Here is a 20,928-nt window from a genome sequence, read left to right as displayed (position 1 = left end):
GCAGCCCTCTGGCTTCAACATGGACCCAGACCACCCAGGATGCCTCTCAGAACCTCAATCTCCTGGCCCATTCCACAGCTGGCTTTGGGACTTAGGAACCTGCATTTTAACAAGCACTAGGGAGGAAACATTATGCTATAGAAAGAGTCCACTAAAGAGTTAAGCTCCTCCTGCGAGAATGCAAAATTTAAAGCATCAATGGGCCCCAGAAACTGGTGAGTATTAACTATTATCATCTATGCTCTTGTTTAATTACAACCCGGCAGTGGCCACTGATTTGGCTCTCAGTAAATCAGAAGTTCATAAGCCAAAAAATAAATAAATAAATAAATAAATTTAAATGCATTTTTGATAGCTTATCGTGATGTGATATAGGAAGTTGCTGGCTCACAACTATGAATATAAATCTTTTAGGTAAATCACAAAGGGAGTCCATTTCAAAGAGCTTACAACTGATAAGATTTTCTTCTAAGAGTTCAGAGCTGAAAATAGAAACAAATTTCACCTTGTGAGTTGGATTAAATTTAAAAGTGAAGAAAATATCAACCTGTCAGGATTTATTGTCTGTGGAGAGAATTAAATGAGAGAATGTATGCATACACTAGGCACGAATACTCCCTGAGCAGTGCTCATTAATTATCAAAAAGAAAACTAGTAGCAATCTTGAGGCCACCACTTTTTCTTTCTTTCTTTTTTTAAAAAGATTTTATTTATTTATTCATGAGAGAAACACACACACACACACAGAGGCAGAGACACAGGCAGAGGCCACCACTTTCAAGATGACTTTTTAATAGCAGATTTTCTGGCTAGTCTTCACATTCCTTTCTACTTCAGGTAATCACAAATTATTCTCAGGTTTAGAAGCATTTTGCCCTAAGTTTGGTTGTGTTCCAATAAAATTGCTACCCATCTACTCTCAGTCTAGTGAGACTTCTGAGCTTGTATTTTGTGTCTTCAGAAGGCAGGAATATCAGAGCTGGTCCCCCAAGTCCAGCCCAGAATACATGATAGGAGCTCAATTCCAAACAAAGATGGTGTCCATCCATGCAATTTGGCCACAGTCAGGACTGACCAGCTTGGACTACCTTGCTTGCTTTTCAGTTCACAAACGTCATCTTAGGTGTCAAAGTCTGGTTTCTGGAGCCTGCTCCTTCCAGATCCTTTATAGAAAGCAAAATAAATATTTTAAAAATTAAGTTTTATTCTAAAACACATTAATGGGGCATCTGGGTGGCTCATTCGGTTAAGCGTCTGCCTTTATCTCAGGTCACAATCCCAGAGCCCCAGGATCAAGTGCCTCATTAGGCTCCCTGCTCAGTGGGGAGTCTGCTTCTCCGTCTGTCCCTTACCTCGCTTGTGCTCTCTCTCTCTTTCTCTGGCACGTTCTCTCTCTCTCTCAAATAAATAAATAAAATCTCTAAAATAAATAAACAAGAAAATAAGACACATTAGTACAGTTTTGGCAACCAGCTTTTCTGGTTTAAAATTCTGTTTTAGGCCAGCCCGGGTGGCTCAGCGGTTTGGCGCTGCCTTCAGCCCAGGGCCTGATGCTGGAGACCCAGGATCAAGTCCCATGTCGGGCTCCCTGCATGGAGCCTGTTTCTCCCTCTGCCTGTGTCTCTGTCTCTCTCTCTCTCTCTCTGTGTCTCTCATGAATAAATAAAATAAAATCTTTAAAAAAATAAAATAAAATAAAAATAAAATTATGTTTTAAATTTCTACCTTTCAACCATAGTTTTTAATCCCCCCAAAAATATAAATCTTGGGTTTTATGTAAGGTTCCTCATAAGTGTCCCACAAGCTCAAGGATTCTGACATTCAAAAAAGTCCTCCAGGCAGCCTGGGTGGCTCAGCGGTTTAGCGCCACCTTCAGCCCAGGGCGTGATCCTGGAGACTCGGGATGGAGTCCCGCGTCGGGCTCCCTGCATGGGGCCTGCTTCTCCCTCTGCCTGTGTCTCTGCCTCTCTTTCTGTGTGTCTCTCATGAATAAATAAATAAAATTTTTAAAAAACAAACAAAAAGCCCTCCCAAGAGTTTAATAATGAGCTTTTAGAATCAATGCCATGATTAGATTATCTCTTCTTTTTAAAACTCATTCAAACATTTCTCAAGGGGCTAATGCAAGGTGCTGAGAGGGAAGACAGACTTATAGCACGTGCAATGGAAAACTGGTGTGGGAGAAGGAAGTGCGGAGAGGCCCAGTGGGCGCACAGAATGGGGAGAGGGCCATGCATGTGGTGGGGGCAGGTGAGGCATACACATGTCAGACACACTTCCCAGCCTGGGGAAGATGGGCTGGGGAAAGTCACGTGAAGATTAGCACTACAGGCAGGCAGCACCAACTTACAGCTGTGAAAGTCTCTCTTCCGTTCTGGAAATAACCAAGTATAGAACACAGGAGTCAGGAGAAGCCGCAAGTCAATACCTAGGTTAGTACATCTCTGTATCCCACGTGCCAAAGCAGCATTCCACTTAGGTGAACATTATCTTCAGTGGCCGTGTGCCACAGTACAGTGCTATAGACCACACTGTTCACATGGGAAGACATGACTTTCAACAGCTACTCCTACCCCAGAACCTGTCAATCTGCCAGTCTTCTGGATCTCAGGAAAACACACAACCATCAGTCTGTAGCCAACATGAATCCATGGTGACATCCTCAACTCCTCCACAGCTCTCACACTCCCCCCTGATCTATCAGCAAGCCCACCAATTTTGCTACCCCCTTTGTTGTGGGCCACTTCGAGCCCCATCACCTCCCATCCTGCTCCCCTACGATGTAATTGCCACCAAACCACCATAAAGACTCTGAAATAGGGAAATCAGAATCCATCCCTCTCCTGTTTAGAATGGAGGGAGTAAAAGCAGAACCCCAGGAGTGGCCAAAACGCTCCACGTGCTTCAGCCACTTGTGAACCCCCGGCCTCTGTCTGCTTCCTTTCATACCACTCTGTCTTGTCGTTTCTCTGCTCTGCTCCCAGTCTCCCAAAAGCCAGGAAAACTGGTTCCTGCTCAAGCCTTCTGCCCTTGCTGCTCCCACTATCCCTGGGAATGCCTCTCTCTCCCAGATCTTTGCACAGCCAACTGTCACTGAAGTCTCTGTTCAAAATGTCACCATCTCTAAGAGGTCTCCCCTGACCACTCAATTGGAAGCAATAGGGGATTGTTTGTTAGTCACCACTCTTGAATACACCAAGTTTAAACTTTACAACTGGTCATCAGATTCAATCAAACAGAACAGAATACTTAGTATGATCTCAACGTGCATGGAAAATAATGAGTCACCCAAGTTTGGCTTTTAGAGTCACCCAAGTTTGGCTTTTAGTCTATTTGGCCAACATCTGGCTTTGGTCTTGGTCTTTAGAAAGCGTAAAACTTGAACTGTCAAATGCCTACTTCAGCAGCATTTGCAGAACCCCTGAGCACGTATAATCAATAACTATATGTCATTACTATTACAATAATCTACACGATATCTGTAATGTGGACAAGGTATGTGCTTAGAATTACTGTTAAAAATCTGAATACTCACTTTTGAATAAAACGCTCTAGCTCTAACATCCAAGTTTTGTGTTTATAAGTTTAAGTACAAGTTTATACTGATTAGAAATATAAAAACTTTAGCTAATGAATGTGACTTTTATGTTCAAAAACAATCAAGAACTTACAAATGGCTAAATATGTTAACTAATATGAATATTAAAAGAAGGTAGATTAGATAAATAACTCTACAAGTAAGAGTAATTACTCTAAGCCAAATGTTTATAAAAATTTTAATAACAGATGGCTAAATAGAAAGGAATTAAACTATATTTTAATTCTAAATATTTTAGAATTGTCTTACAGCATTACAAACAAAACAACCTTTAAAACTGCATTTAACTTAAAGTCTTAGTCTTTCAAGAAAAATTCATATTTGGGAATACTTCACATCTCATGCGGATGAATGAAAACTAAAACGTCAATCTGTCACCTCGATTTTATGACATAAAAAAATCCAAAATCACAATCAACATCCAGGATAAATTATCTTCGAGCAAAGATGAAGAATATAAAGACTATAAAGAAAACGATGTTAGTGAAAAACTGAAACCCCCTCATATATTTTATAGTCACTAATCAAATTTAAAAACAGACCTTACAAAAAATGCTTTAGGGAAGACGGTGTCTTGTAGTTTTGGGTCTATGAAGGTTAAAAATGTAAACAAAAAGTTTGTCAAAAAGATATAGCTATAGGTTGCCAATAATTTTTAGTAGCTAAAGACAAAGGATCTGTGAGACTTGCCTAAGCTATCAATCCCAGATACAGCTTCCTTCTAGAAAACCATCTACGAGAAACTTCCCTAAATTGCATTCTACTTTATCCATTAAGGTTAGTGACAGGACTGCCTATGGCAGCCGAGGATGAGCGTCTATTTAGCTCATCTTCAGCTTGTAACAGTGACCACAGGAACAATCTGGCTGCTAGTCCTAACAAAGTGATTTTTCCATATTAAAACTCCAAACCTTATAAGTCTAGCTACTAAGATGTTCATATAATTGCAATACTGAAAAATGTGGAATAAAGTTTGAGATTTACAATATGTGTTATTCAGTTTGGGCGTAAATGATACGAACATTACCATGTGATGCTCGACACATATATTGAGAGAAACCAAACACTTTCCCTATCTTCCCCACACCTTCCCACAGACACACAATGCTGTTGCGTTGGGCATTCCTGCCAGCAAACTCAAAATCACAGCTCAGTGGTAAGTCATGTCACTAAGACCAAATTCATATCCACAAAAGTGCCAGCACCTCAGTATTGATGAAGGATATATCCTGGGACCTTGAGCATCCTCCAATTCCTAGAAACTGTCACAGCATATAATTCATCCCAAAATGCTAATTAAGACAATTAATAAATAAGGCCACGTTAAGATGTAAACGCTAATTCCCTAGGCTCAGGGGTTCTCAGCCTAGGATGTACATTAGAATCAACTGGAGATTTTATAAAATCCTGAAGCCCAGGCCTTACTCCAGAACAGGTTAAAGGGTGGGGCAGAGAGAACACATTTGGTTTGTTTTTATAGATCCAAGTGGATTTCCACAGCCAAGGCTGAGAACCTCCACACTAGTCAAATGACTCACCCCAACACAAAGGCTTCAATATCATTTAGTGTGAAAACCAAACCCTGCTGCTGGACAGAAATGATCCAAGTCGCAGGTCCCCCAAGTAGCAGCTATACAACCCTAGGAAATTCAGATAGTATCTCCGAGCCCCAGTCCTCATCTGTAAAATGGGGCTCCACCAAAAGTGTGCCTGTGAAAAAGAAAATGAGTAATGCCTAAAAAGAAAGCACCAAACACAGTGTCTGGCACTGAATAAGTAATAAATCATGGGTAATTTGACAAATTACTTCACGCCACAGAAGGACCAGTTCCTAGCAAGTAGCTAAAACCAGAACTGTTAAATCCTGAGTGCAAAGAAACAAGCACACACCTATGCAACCATATAGGTGAATGATTCCCTTCTGTCTTTCCCAACCACTGGACTGAATTTATACCTTACCTGTTCTGGGGACAATTGGTACTTCGGTTTCCAGTGCTGCCAAGCTGGTGTCTTTCATGGTCACTGAAGGGAAAAAACACATATAATGTATACAATAATCTTACAATGAAGTGAAATCCCAGATGTACCCAGAGGGAGTTTAGGGTTCACCAGGTTCGACCTCCTTCCTGCCCCAGCCCTGACAGGTGGCCAGCTAGTTTCCACGGGAATGAACACTTACAATCAGTGGGCGCACGTGCCTCTCTCCCTGTCTACATTTCTGAACAGCTGGTTGCTGGAAAACTCTTTATATTGTGCTGAACTTGTATTCTCTACCTTTTGTTAGCTGTCTGTTTACTGGAGCTATAAACAAATGGTCAGGATGGCCTCTCGAGTCCTAAAGCTCTGAGGTGCAATCCCAGCTCTGCCATGTATTAGCTGGGCCACTTCTGGCAGTTATCCTCAGGTGCCTAACATCTGACCTTGTTACCTCATCTGGAAAGTGAGAAGAATAGCAGCCTCTACCTCAGAAGGCTGTGTGGGGTTACACAGGACGATGCATCCTTGAGCCCTGGCACAGCCTGGGGCACAGTCATCGCTCAAACAGCCCTGGGATACACACCCCAAAAGCAAGAACAGGACCAGGCGCAAAGCACTTAGTGGGCCTGCACCTCCCTGTCCTCCCTCCCATGTATCCCCTCCCTCTCTACAGCACTGCTGCCCCTCTCGCCTCCCTACTCCCAAGCTAAGAATCAATCCTAAAATCTCAACTTAAATGTTTGCTCCATCACGTGTGGGTGGCTCAGTCAGTTGAGCATCAGACTCTTAGTTTCAGCTCAGGTCGTGATCTCAGCATCCTGAGATCCAGCCCCACATCAGGTTCCAAGCTCAGCAGGGGAGTCTGCCTGAAGATTCTCTCCCCCTGTCACAGGGGGGAGGTGGGGATGCATGCTCACTCACTCTCTCTCAAATAAATAAATCTTTAAAAAAATTTTTTTTGCCCCATCAGAGAAGCCAAGCCTTCCCTTCCCTCCACTCCTGTACCCTAGACTAGGTCAGGTCCCCTGTTATATTTGCTTAGCAGCCTATATTTCTTTGTGTCACTTACCACAACCCAATTAAATAAAATGTGACATTCAGTAATTAGTTACTGAACACATCTCCCTCATTAGAACAGAAGCAACATCCAGGGAGAGACAGGAGCTCAGTACTATCACTCTAGTGGCTATCACGGCGTCTGGTACTTGCTGACTATATGGAAGTTGTTACAATAGTGCTAAAATAAACCTATGAAGCTGAATCCTGCCTTAAAAACAGCACAACCTTTATCTGATCCTTCTACAGGACAAGCACAAAATATTTGTGGGCAGCTATCATTTCTCTACTTTCTTCCTCTCTTTACCATACTTTCCATCTGAACGATCTCATGTTAAATGAGTCTATACAAATACATTCCAATTTCCCTTTAAAACGTGGGCCTTTCAAACTATATTTAGGTACGGTCTGGTCATGAGATGGTAAGCTCCACGAGGACTTGGACATCTGTTTGGTTCCCAGGTACCCCCTTACCCCCCTTTGGGCCCACTGCAGCACCCAGCACACAAAAAGCAAATATATCCTGTGCAGGCCAGCCAATGTTTTACCAACTTCTTTGGTCCCCGCTCCAGGGTGGGGTGTAGTGTATGGAAGCTGAGCTTCACGCACTGCATACGTCTGGTGAGTGAGCCTGAGAAAGCTTGCAAACGAGCCCTTCAATATACTGTGATGCTCAAAGTCAAACTTGTGGAGGCAGCAACCCTCTAACAATTCAAATCTCTTGCCTCAGATGTCCGGGTAATTGTATTTCCTCATGGAGCACATTCTAGGCTTTAAACACCAACGGTCCTCAGTGGCATACTGCAAGTGTGCGCCCACTGCTGGGAGGTGGGCTGGCCTCTCAGAAATTCAGCCAAATCATTCAGACCAGGAGTGCTTGCGTGGCCTCAGTCAATCAAGTAAAAACTGGAACTAAAACATAGAAGCCTTTAAAATTCAGAACCTTAACATCAGCTGTTAGTCCAGTGAGTCATATAGATGTCCTCTTACAATTAATCCTTGTTGGATCTTTTACCTGAAAAGGAATATCCAGGGCAATGATAAAGTTGGTATATAAACAAGATGAGCTCTTGTAGCCTGCCCAGCCATCTTGGACAATGGACTGGCATATGAAATCACAATATTTTTTTTTTTTTGTCCAATGCTCAACAGTAAGATTTCCTAACCTCTTTCTCGCTGGGCCAAAAAATGGCTAATGGTAATAGATTATCATCAATTTAATGCTGGCTTGTCAAAGGCTACTTGCCATTATTTATGTTTAACTGCTTACTTACTTATTCATTCGTATTCTTTTTAAAGATTTTACTTATTTATTCATGAGAGACACAGAGAGAGAGAGAGAGGCAGAGACACAGACAGAGGGAGAAGCAGGCTCCACGCAGGGAGTCCAACGCGGGACTCCCCAGGTCCCCAGGATCACACCCCAGGAAGGTGGTGTTAAACCGCTGGGCCACCGGGGCTGCCCTATTCATTCATATTTAAATCATGCCCTAAAAAAAAAAAAAAAAAATTCCTGCCCTACAGAGTACTGCTAGGTAACAGAATTTGGGTCAGTCAGTGGATGTGACCTATGAACTTGTGATGTTAGTGAGGAATGGAGAAAACCAGCCCCTCAAAGATGTGTACCCCAAAGGGGATGGAAGCACCTCAGAGCATAACAGGGTCAATCCACATTCTCATTTTCAAGAGCCAAATAAAAGAACATGCCCCCAGATCTAGATTTTTCCTCTTTCATATCTGACGCAAAAGCTGTGTTTTCACCCAAAAGCAACACTGTGATGGCACTTCCTACAAGCAATTGGAAGTTTTTTCTTTTTGGAAAGTATTTTCTTTTTGGAAAATAAATAAATAAATAAATAAAGGGCAGGTTTGAGAAAGAAGGTTCTGTGTTTGTTAGTATTTTAAGATGTAAGAGAAAGAGCACAGGTCAATTTGTTTTCACAGTTCACCTTAATTTCATTCTTAAGGTGTTTACAGATAGATAGATGGCTTCTATACGTAGGACTACACATGGACTTCATCTTAACAGCCATGGATAGCTGCCACTGGCAGGACACATACAGGTTTTCACATCTCTGCCCTAAGCATTACAAGCTGTGGGAGGGCTAAGAGCTATCTGTTTATGAAATGTTCATGGCAGGCACTGAAAATGCCTTTAGAACATATTTTATCTGAAAGTATCAGTTGAACGTATTTTATCTGAAATATCAGTTGATCATTCAGACTTTTGGAAAGCCAGTACTGTGTGGCCTTCTAGCCTAGGACTCTTCCAACCTGCAAACCACATCGCCTGAGACGGTTTTATGCACACTTGTCTATGATGTTTACATGCAGGCAGATGCCCTTTGCTGTAACTTGCTATCCATACTCAGGTTTTTCATCTAAAAAACTCAAAGACAATTCAGATACAATTCAGGCACAGACAGACAATTTCAGTGTGAAGTACACTACAGATAAAAAGGAACCATTATGTTAATAGCAAAGATAACAATAATAATCATATACTAGTACACTATTGGGTTCAGCTCTGGCTCAGTAACAGTCTCAGGTGATTTCTTAGGGCAATACTCTACCAAGTGAACAAAGCTGCCTTCAGCACAAATGCATCCAAAAAGGATGATGCTAGCTCCGATTCTCTCTTCCCACGGACACACAGAAGGAAGGAGAAGACAGTAGGAAACATTACTTTGTGTGTCAGAGTGAAGCAGCTGATGGCAAAACCTGCCAAATGTGTAGTCGTGGGTAACTTCCACGGTCTCACAGCTGCAGGCCCTCTCCAGGTCACATGAACTGAGGCAGGGGAGCTCCAGATTCACCATTCAGAATTCTTGCCATTAGGGACCTTGAGGGACAACTTGCTGAAGCTTATACCCTATGTCAAAGGTGAATCTTATAGAACTTGGACAGAGCCTGATTTCAGTAAGATATATGTCTTCTATAAATAACGTTTCTTTTAGCCTGAACAAAATTATTTACCAACAAAATACAGGTCACGCAGATATCATGTATGTTTCAAAGAGTCACTCTACAGAGCTTCTCCTAAAAGAAATCTGAGTAAACTGTTAAGATCTCTTTAAGTTTCAAGTTCGTAGAATATAGAAATGCCCTAGGGAATAAAGGCCCAAGGTTTAATAGTCTAAGGTTTAATAGTCTAAGACAGTGGTTCTCAAATGTGGTCCTCACACTGGCAACAGCAGCATCGGCTGGGGATTTATGAGAAATGCAGATTCTTGGGCCTTGCACCACACCTCTGAACCAGAAACTCTGGCGGTGGGGTCTTCGGGGTCATTCCGATGCCCACTAAAGGCTGAGAACCACTGGTCCAGGAAGGAGAAGGATGAAGCCAAGAAAGATTAAAAACATATACTTAATATATAATTTTAAAAATATTTTGAGGTTCAACGGGAAAAACTACATAGTGCATAAGCCTTGGGAAAAAGCCCAATGGACTTCTGCCAGGTGCTAAAGGTACCGGCACAGACTGAAGGCCAAGCTTGACAAGCATTTAGCATGTTACACACCTGAGATCTCCACTTCTAATTTTTTTTTTAATATGGCATTTAAAGTTGAATTCCCAGGGAAGTGTAAAGAATCTTTCAATATAAAAGTTTAACAAGATGATTTATAACACAGAGTACAGGTCCATCTTTAAAAGAAGTCTTGGGGGAATCCCTGGGTGGCGCAGCGGTTTAGCGCCTGCCTTTGGCCCAGGGCGCGATCCTGGAGACCCGGGATCAAATCCCACGTCGGGCTCCCAGTGCATGGAGCCTGCTTCTCCCTCTGCCTATGTCTCTGCCTCTCTCTCTCTCTCTCTCTCTGTGACTATCATAAATAAATAAAAAATAATAAATAAATAAATAAATAAATAAATAAATAAATAAATAAATAAATAAATAAATAAATAAATAAAAAAAGAAGTCTTGGGCCTTGGGCAGCCTGGGTGGCTCAGCGGTTTAGTGCTGCCTTGGGCCAGGGCGTGATCCTGGAGACCCAGGATTGAGTCCCACATCGGGCTCCCTGCAAGGAGCCTGCTTCTCCCTCTGCCTGTGTCTCTGCCCCTCTCTCTCTTTCTGTGTTTCTCATGAAGAAAAAAAAAAAATCTTAAAAAAAAAAAAAAAAGTCTTGGGCCTTTCCCACCTACTGGTTTAAAAAAAAAGTTTTTTTTTTTAGTAAAACCCAAGTCCATTTTTAAGAGGAATAATCTATCTAGAATAATCAGCTGAGCTGCAGGCTGAGTCCATAAAGTTCCAAAGTGAATTTGTATGAATTGTTTGGTAATGATGGGACAGAAAGGGATATCTGGTCTAAAGCTTCCTGTAGATTTTCAGAGTGGAACTGAGGACCCCCAAAAGTTAAGAACCACTGACCTATGATTTAGTTATGAGATTAGCAGTTCATGTCATTTATCGAACTGAAAGATGAAATGTTTGGGCTCTGAAGCCAGTCAACAGGGTTCAAATCCCAGCTCAGAAGCTGAGTAAGTGACCTTAGGCCTGTGTCCTCATCTCCCTACCCTGTCTATTAAGGCTGTGGGAAGAGTTCACAGAGATCATACATGTGAAATACTTAGCGCAATGTTAGGCACATAAGTACTCAACAAGTATAAACTTGATTATAACAGTATTACTAATAAATAAAATGTATTGCCAGGTACATTAAGGCTTAGCAGTCTCTCCATGTAACAACTTGCATGTGAAACATTGATAAAACTATTCCATAATTTAAAATGGATACACTTCGTGTTTGCTTCTGTGCTCTGTGAATCATTCAAAGCAGCATTGGTCTTACCCAATGCTAGCAGATGTTAATAAGGTCACTACATCTGTTCTTCCTTATCACTCCCTTCTGGAACTTCCATCACCAACAGAAAGGCAAAACTGTCCCTTGTTACTCAAATGCTTCAGGGTCTCTACTGTCTTTACGTTAGAAAGTGACCTGTGAGTTGTAGGCCAGTAACTACCATGCCTTGTTTTGTATCAGCAAGGTTTTTGAGGCACTTTACTCATTAGATGACAATCTGAATTCATTCATCTGTTACCTTTTGCTACTTCCCTCGACAGAACAAAAGTTAGCACTGTACAAGGGACAAGAAGAAACTAGCAAGATCCTAAGATCATATACCTTATTTATATATAAAAAGGTATTCACTCTTTTTGGACGGTTCTTTTTAATTTATTCATCTCCCCCCAAAAACACAGACATCAGATATTAAATGGCTAATTTCTCATAACTACAGGCTTAAAAAGTAAATTGGAAAAAGAACAATCTCAAATTGTTGATGGCAGACCTCTTTCAAACCAATTTAAATGGTAAAAAAAAAAAAAAAGAATATTGTCGTGCAAACTAAATTATACAAAGCACTGAGGTGAAAAAACTTGAGTGTGAATGTATGCTAATTACACATATTTTTTAAAGCAAAAAGCTGCAGGTTTAAATGTTATTGAGTACATTTTGCTTTCATGCTTAATTTCAACTACATACATGGCAAACAAAACTAAGACAGATAAAACTAACCTCTCAAAGGGAGACTTATGATGAACTTATACGGAATTACATTTTCAAAAAGCATGTGATATAAAAGAAAGGACAAACAAGTCATCACTCAACGGGTCAGGCTAAGCGTCACCAATTTCCTTACTTATTATAAAGCCATTAACACTTGGACTCAATCAATTTAGTCAGAATGTTTAGCTGAAGCCCCAGGAGGACCTGAAATCCCAGAAATTTTGACTCAGAAATACTCTAATTCACAATCCAACTCTCTTATTTCACAGATGAAGAAACTGAAGCTCAGAGAACTTCAATGGCTTGTTAAAAGTCGAAAGCTATTTGATTTTAAGGAAACCTTAAAATGGTGTGTTCCTGTCTTTGGCTCATTCCGATGAGCATCCAAGAGTATACAATGAATTCCAGAAAAAGCTAAGTTTAGTCCACTATGGCTCTGGAACCCAGAAAAGAAAAATCCCTGTACCCCAACAAATGATAAAAGAAGACAAAGCTACAAAATCAAGTCAGCTATAGTTGAGAGCCCACCCCACTCACTCACCACTACCCACACCAGAGGTGAGACACTATTTTAGGAAGATGCCTCTGCAATAAATTATACATTAAAGGAAAAATAGCCAAATTGATACTCGAAGCCACTGGTCTTCAACCTCTGGTGTACATGAGAATCTTCTATGACTTCTTCCAAAATATATATATCCAGGGTATCCTTGAAGACCAAAAATGTAGGTCCTCCTACTATGAGGCTAGACATCCGAGCGTGGAGTTCTGACGAACACTACTGCTTGAGATCTCTTCCTGGCAATTTTATTATTCTGTAAATACTAAATAGACAGGTTTATATTTGTTTTGTCCTAGTAACACTGTTCAGTTTCAGCTCCCAACTGAAACCAAGCTTGCACAAAGGGCATCAGATTACACCACAACAGTAGCAGTATGGGATGTCTTCGCTCTTAGCCCAGCGAAGGGAGAGGTACAACTGAGTCACAGGACTTGAGACGCTCCAACTTAACGAAGATAAGTAAGAAGGCCAGCAGTCGCCTAAGAATCTGTCTGACTAGGAATTTAAAAACATACCACGTCTTTCTGACACCAGGAAATGCATGAAGTGAAGAAAGCTTACATCATCTACCCTTCCAGGCACGTGATGTAAGAGTGTTTTGGATAAGATATTAACTTTAGTAAGAGGATATTTTCATTTTACATCTTCTATAAATACCCTTTAGGTTTACACCGGGTGGTTAGAGGAAGATTCTGCAGCTCCCCAGGGCAATGGCAAAGAATGCTTCAGTGTTTCTGAGGAGCCTCATTTGCCTGATGCATGACTGTTACAGGTGCATTTCCCTGCACAACCCTAAATCAGCTTTCACATTTGCATATTCCAGGTTTACTCAGGAATGCTCAACTTAAGAATCACAGGTGGTTGCTCAGTAAATCAAGGGCTCCCAGAAGATTCGGTTTTATAATGCTTCTTGAAATTTACAGCTCCGCTTTGCCGGAATGTTTGAATTCAGATGACTCCAAGTTGATCCCAAAATTATAAATCAAAGCATCTCAGAAGAGTATTATTCTATTTTAGTACTTTTACAAGCTCTCACTATGTAAAGTGAAGTGCTATTTCTATGCTTTCTATAAAAAAACCCCAGCAAGGATTTTAGTGGGCCTTCTTTCTGCGGTAAACGCATCAGTTTTATAAAAACACCAAATACTTCCCAGCCTAATTCAGACTAACATATTTACAAGCACAACGCTGCCATCCCGAACAAGGCTAAAGTGAATGCGCACCCAGAGCTCTGCACCTATCCAAGCCCTCTTCAAAATTAAACACACACACGGACAAGAGGCGCTTGTGCACACACTCTGGCCACTTGATTCTAATCGCTTGATTACAATGACAGGCTGGCTTTGCTCAAGTAACTGGTAAAGGAGAGTATAAACAGAGGAACCTGAGTCTAAACGATGACAGAGGCACAGTTCTTGGAACCCCCGCGGCACAGTCCGTGCTAAACCCCAGTTTCAGCCCTGGCTCAGCTCATCCCAGGGGTGTGACCTTGGGCCAGTAGCCCTAATCTCTCCGGGCCTCGGTTTCTTTGCCAGAGAAGTGGAAGTATTAACAGCGGCCGCCTCTTGCCCTGGCCACAAGGGCTGAAGGCGAGGGCGGCTGCAAAGCACTTCCACAGCGAGTACTGCACGAGCCCGAGCTGCGGTTATCAGGCAGCCGCGCCCCCCGCCCAGCTCCCCCACCCCCCAAACCCAAGGCACGGGAAGCAAGACTCTTGAACGGGAGACACAAAGAGCTTTAATTCTAAAAGGTCTCTCAGACCGCGGGCTCTTCGTCCTCCGGCCCCTCAAATGAATGAACGAGCGCCGGGGAGCGGCTCCGCAGGCAGCTGTCACCGCTGCGGACTCAAGACAACCGCCTTCCACCGTCGGTCAGGCGGCAGCGGCACGCGGGGAGCGAGGCCCGGCCGCCCGCACGCCCCGGCCGAGGCCCCGAGCCGCAGCACGCCTCCATTCATTCTCCCGCGCGCCCCCCGCCCCGCGCCCCGCCGCTGCCGCCCCCCCCGCCCCCCCGCCCCGCGCCCCCCCCCGCCCCCGCCCCCGCCGGAGCCTGTCACCCGCCGACCCACCGACGGAGGCCGGGGCCGGGGCCGGCGAGGGGGCCCACCGCACCGCTGCCCTCGGCGCCGCGCCGGGAGCGCCACCATCCCCTCGGCCGCCGAGGACGGGCGACGCGCCGGTCCCGCCCGCCTCTCCTCCCCGGGGACTCGCCGGCTCCGCGGGGCCCCGCCACAGGGAGGGGAAAGCTCTCCGAACACCCCTTCCCGGGCTTCCCTCTCCGGCCGGCGAGCCCCTCGCCCCGGCCCCTCGGGGCCTCCCGGGCCGGGGCCACGGCGCCAGGGCCGCCCCGAGAAGCCCCCAGGAAAAGGAGGGGGCGACACCCCCATACTCACCCACCGTCTCCTCCCCCTCGGCTGTTTACCTCACAGCTCCTCCAGCCTACAGGGCGCCGCCATCTTGGACGCACAGCACCTCCCCCCGGCGTGAAGTGGCCGCGGCCGCTGCGGCCTCCGCCGCGAAAAAGAGTGCCCGGCCGGGCCTCGCCGCCCCCGCGACCCCGGCGGCAGATGACCGCGGCCGGCAGCCCCGCCGGGCGCACGAGGCCGTCCCGTTCATTCCTGACGATGCCAGCCGGTCGACAAGGGGCCCAGGAGACTTTGAAGGGAAGGGGGCGGGGACTGGCGGAAGGATCCCGAAAGGAGGTCGCTGAGCGATCTTGTGACTCCGAAGGAGGCGAAAAGAAGGGCCGGCGCGGCGGGAGGAGCCACGCGAGGGGGCGAGGGGCGGGGCGGAGGTCACGTGCCCGGCCGGGCGGGAGGGGCCGAGCCGGAGGCGTAAACAAGGTGGCGGGGCTGGGTGTGGCTGCGGGGCCTGGGGCCTTCCCTCGGGCCGCCCCCGCCCCTTCCCTCGGGCCGCCCCCGCCCCTACGGACCCGGGCTCCCCCGACCCGGGGGCTCGGCCCCGCCGCGGAGCCGCGGTCGTCTTTCCTGAGTCGCCGCCGGGGCCCGCGCGGGTGAAGGGTCCGCCCTGGAACCTCGGAGCGGCCGCTCAGCCCGGCCAGGAGGGAGCAGCTGCCTTTGCGGAACATTTGCAAAAGCCCACCTTGCTGACGCTTCGGACGTGGCCACGGCAGCTGTGGGAGGCCACCTTGGGCTGAGCAGGCAGCTTTAAAATAAGCGGCCTCGATTCCGTGCCTGCTGCTTCTTAGCTGCTGCGAACCGGACAAGGACTTCTCTGAGCCTCAGTTTCTTCCCCTGTGAAACGGGCTTAATGGTGTTCCCCAAGGGAGGATTCAAGTCCCAGGCGCAGTAAAGGCTCCACAGGTGATGCTCGACATCGGAGGCCGGATGTGATAAGCACTATGGTACAAAGAGAGTGAGATGAGTCTAAAAGTGGATTTTTGAAAGGTCTTTGAGGGAGTGGGTATCTGTTTGGTTTTAGGTTTTATGAAATAAGCTTCATGAAATAGAAAGGGAGAGGCGGTTGGAAGGAAAAGAAGCACCAAGGAAGCAAGAGCCTGCCGACAGTAAATGCTGGATGACTTATGGGAATAACAAGTTTTGTCATGGGAACCAGTTGGGTCACAATGCAAGTCAGCCTATGATTTAAGGGGCCAGATGTGTAAGTGGCAGCACAGTGGGTGCTGTCAGAATTCCCAGAGGCCCAGCGTGGTTCCAAGTCTACGGCTGCTGCTAGCTTGTATGGTGCCTTTGTGAGAATCAGAAAGAGACACCCGTTCTGAGCCCACGGCCCATGTGAGCAGAGCCCAGGGTGTATTTCAGCCCTTACCCTCCCACCCCTAAACCTCCTGGTTGTCCCTTATAGCACAACCTTTATAACCATGCTGGCTTATGGGGGAGGTGGGCATTGAGCTGGGGATTCAACCAGACTAACCTGGTTAAAGATGCCCGGGGGTGGGTGGGGGGGGTGGGGGGGTGGAGCCAAGAGTTCTTGATTCACATAGACCAGAGTCTGGGTGCAGGTTTCTGCCATTGTACCAGCTGAGTTACTGTCAGTTTCTTCATCCACTACATGGGGAACGATAATGCCTGCCTAGTGGGGATGTGAAATTGAATCAGTGAGACATTAACATATAACTAGGGTAAAACCTAGTTCAATAAATGATACTAATGTTACTGTGTTAATTGTGCTCACGGCCAGCATCCATCACTCTCAGGAGCTGATCCACCAAATGCTAAATTCTGTGTAGCCGCCCAGCTTGGGGTCCAGCGATGAAAAGGTCTGGGGAGAATGAGAAGGATCCGGTTTCTCCCAGTGCCGCCAGTCCACAAACCATTTCACAGGAATGGACTACTGCCTTTGCATTCATACCAGGGCAGGGACTCAAGTGCATTCAGAGATTTCTGAGTCCAGTGATTGGAACACTCAGGTTAAGGGGTGGAGTTGGGGGCCAGGCACTGCTCCAGAGCTCTGACCCACGAACCTCCCTCCCTACCCCCAATTTTCCTTGGCTCTCTGACCTCATCCTGCTGGAATGTTCTTCTCTGTGGAAGGGAGCAGTGATCCATGGAGCTCATCAACTGCTGGCCCCCAAGGGGGGCATAACCACATTGTTAACTGTTTATACAGTGTCTGGAAGAAGAATGGTAATTGTTCTCTCCATATGGACCACCAGGGGCTTGCAAGAAGAGGCCAGAAAGAACAGGCAGAAGCAGCCTGGCTACCATCCCCTGCCACTCTTAGTTCGGACTGCCTGGATCTTTTCTCCTTCTCTGGGATTAAGTTTTGTCATTTGCTGAGTAGATGTTAATGAGACCACTACCTCCCAGGCACCACCCTGGAGCCTCCTTGTGGCAGGGGCTCCACGGCTGGGCTTTCTCTCTCCACCAGCCATGGTCCACCTCTCTGAACAAAGGTGCTGAGCCTGTACTGGCAGGTGGTGCTACATGGGGACAGCCACAGTATCACCTTCAGGCCATAGGCACCTGGGCCCAGCCTAGCCAATCAATCCCAGATCCCCATGGTTTAGCCAAAGTGATTGGCCTTTAGACATGTGACTTGAGCTGGACCAATCAGGGTGCTTCCCTGGGTCTATAAATGGATGCTAAAACAGAAATTGGGTTGCTAAGCTGGGATGAAGAAGCTGTGATCCTCCACCTTCCCATCTCCTCCATCAAGCTCTGAGAAAAGTCCAGCCAAAAGATAGGAAAGACCTAGATGGAGACAGAGATATGAAAAAGAAATATAATTTGCTGTCAGGGGATAAATAGAAGGGTTGGAAAGGACAGAAATTTTCAGAGTCCTTAAGGACAGAGTTGCTCTGGCCTCCTGAATTCCATGAGGCAACAACTATTTTTGCTGATGCTAGTTTGGGTTGTAGGTCTCTCTCTTTTGCAAACAAAAGGCCTTCCAGATGCAATGAGATCTGAAGGCCTTGGGAAGGACGCCACTAGTTCAAAGAACTTCTACCTCAGTGCCTTAATTTCATCCATCCCCATGGTCCTCTTGCCTCGGCTTTCAGCTTCTGTATGGCAGCCTCATGCCAGTGACACTGCCTCCAGCGGCCACACATCTCGTGCAGGTCCGAGTCCACATTTCTGGTGGTAGCCTCCACAGCTCGGGATCCTGGTCTCTTCAGCAGCCCCTCGCTGCCTAGCACTGTGTCCAAAAGACAAAGATGATACATGTCTAACATACACGACTAGATATATGCATGTGCTTTGAACTCACGTAAATAGTTTATGTTTCAGATGGCAATCTGTTTCTTACTTTTTTCCCCACTCACCATTGTTTTGAGACTCTGTGCATGTTGCTTTGCATTTATCTAGCCAGTAGCTTCTAACTGCTAACAGTTATTCAATGATGCAGATCTACCCTGATCTACTGTCTACTCTCCCAGGGAATGACAGCCACAGTACCACCAGAAACAACACTGTGAGAAACATCATTGTCCTTGTTCCCTTATGGACACGGCTGAGAATCTCTTTGGGATGCATATCTAAAACTGGTGGAGGACTTAGGTTTTGTTTGTTTGTTTTGTTTGTTTGTTTTTAGAGAAAGTGTCTTAGCTTTATTGGGGTATAATTGATTTACAAAAACTTGCACACATGTTGTTGTCCACATCTGGATGCCTGTGGACGTATGCATATACATGTGATACCATCGCCACATCAAGTTACTAAGCACATCTGTCACCTCCAAAAATTTTGCACAGACATACCACCACATTATTCCCCGGAGGGCTGCTCCAGTCTACTCCCCAACTAGAAGTCCATGGAAGTGCCCCCATCCCCGCCAACATTTGGCATTGACTAGCTCTTTCATTTTTTTCAGCATAATAGGGCTATAATGACATGTTCTTGTTTTAACCTACCTCCCTCTATTAGCGAGATAGAGGGTTTCATCATATTCTTGTTTTTTTTTTTTTTAACTTTTTTATTTACTTATTCATGAGAGACACAGGCAGAGGGAGAAGCAGGCTCCATGCAGGGAGCCTGATGTGGGACTTGATCCCGGGACTCCAGGATCACACCCTGGGCCAAAGGCAGGCGCTAAACCGCTGAGCCACCCAGGGATCCCCCATCATATTCTTGTTAAGCTTGTGGGTTTCTTCTGCTATAAATTGCTGATCCTTATCTTTTGACCATTTTCGTGGTAGTTGACAGAGTTACTATCTTTCCCTTGTTGATTTGTGGGGAACACCTCCTATGTTCTAGCAATGTACCCCTTGTCGGCTACAGATATTCCCAACGTCGCCCCCAATTTGTTATCATCCTGTTTTTCTTAAGATTTTATTTATTTATTCATGAGAGACACAGAGAGGTGGAGACATAGGCAGACAAGGAGTTCAATGCGGAACTTGATCCCAGGACTCCGGGATCATGACCTGAGCCAAAGGCAGATGCTGAGCTACTGAGCCACCCAGGTGCCCCTGTTATCATTCTATTAACTGTATCGTAATTCATTTGAAAGGAGACATTAATCCTGATGTTATCAAATTCATCTTTTTTTCTTTTAGAGACTTACACTTTGGATTTTTTTAAAGATTTTATTTATTAATGAGAGACAGAGAGAGAGAGGCAGAGACACAGGCAGAGGGAGAAGCAGGCTCCCCTCAAGGAGCCCAATGTTGGACTTGATCCAGGACCCTAGGATCATGCCCTGAGCCAAAGGCAAGACACTCAACCGCTGAGCCATCCAGGTGTCCCTACACTTTAGATTTTTGAAGTTTTGTTTAAGAATGCCTTTTCTGGGTGCCTTGGTGGCTCACTTGGGTAAGCATCTACCTTTGGCTCAGGTCATGATCCTGGGGTCTTGGGATTAAGCCCCATGTCGGGTTCTCAGTGGAGAGCCTGCTTTTCCCTCTCCCTCTGCCTGCTGCTCCCCCTGTTTGTGCATGTGTGCTCTCGCTCTGTCAAATAGAATCTTTAAAAAAAAAAAAAAGAAAAAAGAAAGAGAAAGGAAAGAAAGAAAGAAAGAAAGAAAGAAAGAAAGAAAGAAAGAAAGAAAGAAAGAAAGAAAAGAAAGAAAAGAAAGACAAAAAGAATGCTCTTTCCAACCCTTGTCTTAGTCAGAAAGGAGAACTGGTCATGGTGGCTACAGGTGTGCAGTACACAGACCAGGTTGTCTGGTGAGGCCAGAAAGGCCCTGGGGAGTTGGAATCTTGGGTTTACAACCCACCTGTGTGGCCTGGATGAGTTGCTGAGCAAGTTAAGTTTCTGCACCCGGAGAATGGGAATGGTGACCATACCTTAACCACCTGATTCAGAGGGTTGCAGGGACAGTCAACCATGAGACACAGAATACCTGCCATAGCATGGGCATCAATAAACATTGTTTTTGCTCTTACCTGCCATATGAATGTTAGGCTGCCCTAACAAAGTGCTATAAGTGGGATGCTAAAAACAATAGAAATGTATTTTCTCACTGTCCTGGAAGCCAGAAGTCTGAAGTCAAAGTGTGGGCAGGGTTGGTTCATCCTGGAGGCTCTGATGGAAAATGTATTCCATGCCTCTTTCCTGCCTTGTGATGGTGCGACAATCTTGGACATTCTGTGGCTCATAGCTGTGTCACTCATTTCTCTGCTTCTGTTTTCATGTGACCTTCTTCCTGGGTGTCTTCACATGGCCCTCTTCTCGGTATGTGTCTGCTTCTCTTCTTATAAAAAGGCTGTCATTGGATTTAGGCCCCACATTAATCCAAGCCAGCATGATTTCATCTGAACTGCACTACACCTGTAAAGACCCTATTTCCAAATAAGGTCACATTCT

General features: G+C 45.3%; 2 protein-coding genes across 15 annotated transcripts in view; one reads left to right on the top strand and one right to left on the bottom strand.

Moving 5' to 3' along the window:
• The window catches only part of TSC1 (TSC complex subunit 1), a 50,604-nt gene extending 34,782 nt beyond the window's left edge, over positions 1 to 15,822 (bottom strand). Inside the window, exons 1-3 of one of the 7 annotated variants that reach the window (XM_038548895.1) lie at positions 15,091 to 15,232; positions 5,558 to 5,620; positions 2,351 to 2,374 (exon numbers count right to left, since the gene is read on the bottom strand). The gene's annotated coding sequence lies outside the window, so the exon portion shown is untranslated. Of the gene's footprint in view, positions 1 to 2,350; positions 2,375 to 5,557; positions 5,621 to 14,082; positions 14,321 to 15,090; positions 15,234 to 15,799 lie in introns of those variants that run through there. The other 6 variants (XM_038548894.1, XM_038548896.1, XM_038548889.1 and 3 more) reach the window with 6 other exon arrangements.
• Positions 15,604 to 20,928, top strand: part of GFI1B (growth factor independent 1B transcriptional repressor) — a 30,315-nt gene continuing 24,990 nt past the window's right edge. For 7 of the 8 annotated variants that reach the window (XM_038548903.1, XM_038548898.1, XM_038548901.1 and 4 more), the window contains exon 1: positions 15,604 to 16,452. The gene's annotated coding sequence lies outside the window, so the exon portion shown is untranslated. The remainder of the gene's footprint in view (positions 16,453 to 20,928) is intronic. The other variant, XM_038548900.1, reaches the window with a different exon arrangement.

The sequence above is a fragment of the Canis lupus genome, chromosome 9, assembly GCF_011100685.1.
Source record: "Canis lupus familiaris isolate Mischka breed German Shepherd chromosome 9, alternate assembly UU_Cfam_GSD_1.0, whole genome shotgun sequence".
NCBI classification, from domain to species: Eukaryota; Metazoa; Chordata; class Mammalia; order Carnivora; family Canidae; genus Canis; species Canis lupus.
Note: the sequence above shows the minus strand (reverse complement) of the source record. Positions and strands in the feature narration are given on the sequence as shown.